Here is a 4,230-nt window from a genome sequence, read left to right as displayed (position 1 = left end):
CCTAAACTTTGAAATTGATTTTGCATTAATAAGAGAAGCAAACAAACAAAATGGGCACCACTTGTTGGTGTTGGAGGGCAGGTTGCTCGGCAGCACGTAGCTACTGATTTACTAATGATTTACGATGTAATCTTAGATGAAAGGGGTAAGTTATACCTGCATGGAATGTGGTGTTTCTAGTAGAGTTCTGTACTTAACAACATGTACTGTACACAAAATTAGCCTGGGTAACGGTATTGTTCTCTTATACGCTTGGTCGCATAGACCCTGTATCCCTGGAAGCATAGATGCTATATAAGATGGTGTGTTGTCACAATAAAGTTGAAGCTGCATGAACTCACATTGAGTGTCAAGCTTCCCATGCCGGAGCGGGTAACCCTGTGGGGAACGTGGGGAGTTTCCCAACATGTTGGGCACCACTTGTTGGGGTGGTACAAAACATCAAGACAGGACAGGCCTTTTTCCAGAGAACGATTGCATTTTCCATGGTTTTGTCAGTCCTCTTTAGTGATCTCCTCCTGAAGAAAAGGAAGATCAAAGTTTAGTTACTTATTAAATATTTTAATTAATTTCTTACTAATTATTTTAGTGGGAACTATTGGTGGCGGGTGGATAGTTGGACTGGATGATCTTGGAGGTCTTTTCCAACCTTGGTGATTCTATGATTCTATGATTCTATACTGTCCTTTTGCTAAATGCTCTGCTACTTTCTCTATGGAGACCTGTTCCAAACACAGTTTTCAGGGCAACTGCTTTGTCTTAATAGATCCTGTAGGTGACAAAGGCAGATGTTGCCTTTGTTTAAGGTGACAGTTTTTGTTACGGTGACTTGGGTTTAAGGCCCAAGTATGTGGCATTAAGGGAAGTCCCACAACTAAAACTACACTTTCAAGGGGATAAATCTCCATCAGAAGATAAAGTTGCATGAGAAAAAGTAAAGTAATCTGATGGTAGCACCTCTGCCAACGAAGAAAGCTCCGATTTCACACAACCACATTCTACTGTTTTCCATCTCTTGTTACAAGCTGATGTTGTGTATGTTTTGCCAACTTATCAGATGATGCTGAGAGCCAGTGCAGCTTCTTAACTTGGCAGAAAATTAACGTTTCCCTCTCTCTTTCTCCCCCAAAAAGATGTAATGGATTATTTTCCAGTGGTTCAGCAAAATGAACGGGACTAGAACACTCCGATGAGCAACAGCACTGATACAAAGGAGCATAGGCAGAGCAAGAGGAGAGAAGCGGAAAGAACTGGCAGCAGGAAAGAGAATGAATGTGAAAGACCCTGCCCTCTGACGGCAGCTCAGATATCCATGTAATCACATCCAAAGTGTGACTACATGAATGTGACTACATGAATGTTTCTTTGTTCCTGCTTTTAATTTGTGGCTTACACTGTTCAGTTTGAAAACCAGTTTGCTGGAACTAGGAACCTGCACTTTTAAGCTATGCATTCCTCAGTATGGGTCTGGAAGAAAATGTGTTTGCAGATACTTTCAGTGGACAGCAGGTTTCAAGGATGTCAAGACATCCTTAAGTCTAAAATAATTGCCCTTTAGGAGGAAGATGCTGAATATTTATGGATTCCCAAAGAGAAAATGTTAAAGAGCTCACAGCTAACAGGATTTTAATTGGATGCCTGGACCGTATTCCTGCCTATTTTCTAGCAAATGACTTTAAATGCTTGCTACATAATACAAATAAATAAATTGAATAAAAACACAAACTTGCTTTAAATGTACGGATTATTATTATTTAATAGCTAATTAAAAGCCAGACCTAATGACCCTTTTCTAGATAGATGATCTGTTGGCCCAGTCAGAGATGTATTTATGTCCCACTGGAAATTCCTGCCCATTGACTGCCTGAGTAGCCAGGGCTGAGAGCCTTGAACGAGAGGCAACCTGAGATGCTGGCAGTCTTCCTGTGTTTCATAGAGTATGGAATCATAGAATCATTTTAATTGGAATGGACCTTTAAAGGTCATCCAGCCCAACTCCCCCTACAATGAACAGGGACACCTACAGCTAGGTCAGGACACCAGCCTGACCTTGAGTGTCTCCAGGGATGGGACATTCACCACATCTCTGGGCAATGTGTTCCAGTGCCTCATCACCCTTACTGTGAAAAAACTTTTTCCTTATATCCACTCTAAATCTCTCCTCTTTCAGTTTGAAACTGTTTCCCTTTGTCCTATCACAACAGACCTTGCTAAAGAGTCTTTCTTTCTTATAGCCCCCCTTTAGATACTGAAAGATATTAACCATGGAGGAAGCCAGACTTCAGTTAAAGAGCTAAAAATTCTGAATACGTGCCATACTTTACAGAAGACTCCCAGTTCATCTTGCCCAACTCAGCTGTCGGGTGCTCTGTGGACATTCCTGACCAACTTCTCCATGCTGATACATCTGTTTTCCTGGTTTCAATACACAGGATGTTACAAGGGATGTGAAATAAAAAGTTATATCATCTGCAAATCAACCCAGACCTGTAAAGTTGACAGCAGGTAACCAGACTCAAAGATCTTCTGTTTCTAATGCGGTGAATGGTTTACTCATCTGTGCTTCATCTCCATTTTTTTTTTTCTCTGCACAGTAGTCTTTATAAAATTATAAATTTGCTTTGCAGTACCTACTTACCATTGCCTTTGCCAGTGCAAACCCTCATATACAAAACTGCCATGGAGAGAAAAAGCAGCTCTATACACACCAAAATATAATTATCTAGTTACCTTGGCAACACTGGAGAGGATTTAGGGTGACCACTGTGTTGTAGTGATCACTTTATTCAAGGGCCATGAGAACACCATGAGAAATGGAAGGTTGATGGAGGACGCACTAGAAAGTGATTTTTCCTGGTTTCAATGCACAGGATGTTGCAAGAGATGTGAAATAAAGAGGAATAACACACTCAAAAGTAGGAAGATAAAAGAAACCAGTGTGATCTAATTTGTAACACAATATTAGAGTCTATGAAAGCCTTTTCTATAGTTCCCAAACACTTGCCTGGAACATAATTTGCAGAAAGCAGCAGTTTTCAAGTTGCCAGTTGCTATATATATATTTTTCTTGCTGTGGGGAATGATCTTCTTTCCAGATTCATGTATGTGGGGAAAATTTTCCTTGAAAAAGAGAGATAACAACAACAAAACCTATGTTGGGCTGTATCTCCCAACTCTGTTTTACCTGATAAATGGTAGAGCTTTAATTTTGAAATCAAAACAGTGACCAAAGATCAAAAAGCCATAACAGAAAATAAAATAATGAGACATTCTTGAGGAAGAAAGATGCATTTTCTGATTCCCTGGTTCTGGGGCCATTTCATTTCTCTTCCAACCCCAAAGTGTTCTCCAGAGACAGAGAAATTCATGGAATTGTTCTTGTTTTAAATGCTAATTGTCGGCTTGTTGCAAATATACAACCAAAAAATGGATCTTCCAGAATTATTTTAAAAAAGTACACTGCAGAGATCATAGAATCATAAAATCATTTGAGCTGGAAGGGATCCTCAAAGGTCATCTAGTCCAACTCCTGTGCCATCTACAGCTAGATCAGGTTGCTCAGTCCTTCTCATTGCTGCATGGAGGTTGTTCTGCTCCTGTGCAGAGCTCCCAGATGCCTCAGGGCTAAGTCCTGAAGTTAATTTTGCATGTAAGCTCAAATAAGTAATTACATTTGGAGGATGTGTAAAGGATCCCTTCGATAACCTTCTCACTGTATGAGATCAAAGTCAGCGCAAAAATCTTTGGGCCATCATGAGAAGCTAATTTCACCTCTGCCTTGCAGTTTCTTCAAAACTGCCTATTACAACTACAGGGTCATATCCATCCCATTTAGCCCAGAGGCTGGGTTGGGCAGTGCTGTATTAAGCTCTCTTTTCTCTCAGACCAGCTGCCAGGTACACGTCAGAGATCATTCTGATGCAGTAGAAAAAGGACAGATGAAGCACAAGAATGCCATTGCCCTACCACATAGCTGTGTTTCTGATAAAACAAACCACAAGAGCATACAGTGTTTGGGGGAGGTAGAGGGAAAAAAAAAAACTGTTTACAAGAGCCTGATGAGTCACATCATTTGAGTGTGCACATCGTAAGTGCTTGGAGATAGACATAACTGAGCACTTATGCAAATACCAGACATCATGTTTGAACAAAAGGTTACTCAGCAACATAACCTGAACCTTTTACTGCTAATGAAGCATTAACTTCCACCTCAATATGGGACTGCAAGGA

General features: G+C 40.4%; 1 long non-coding RNA gene across 1 annotated transcript; it reads left to right on the top strand.

The window, feature by feature from the left end:
- Positions 328-1,725, top strand: LOC110392539. The gene is made up of 2 exons (XR_002434463.1): positions 328-372; positions 1,134-1,725. It is a non-coding gene; the product is annotated as an uncharacterized LOC110392539 (long non-coding RNA).

The sequence above is a fragment of the Numida meleagris genome, chromosome 1 (genome assembly GCF_002078875.1).
Source record: "Numida meleagris isolate 19003 breed g44 Domestic line chromosome 1, NumMel1.0, whole genome shotgun sequence".
NCBI lineage: Eukaryota > Metazoa > Chordata > Aves > Galliformes > Numididae > Numida > Numida meleagris.
This window is presented reverse-complemented; position numbering and strand designations above follow the sequence as displayed.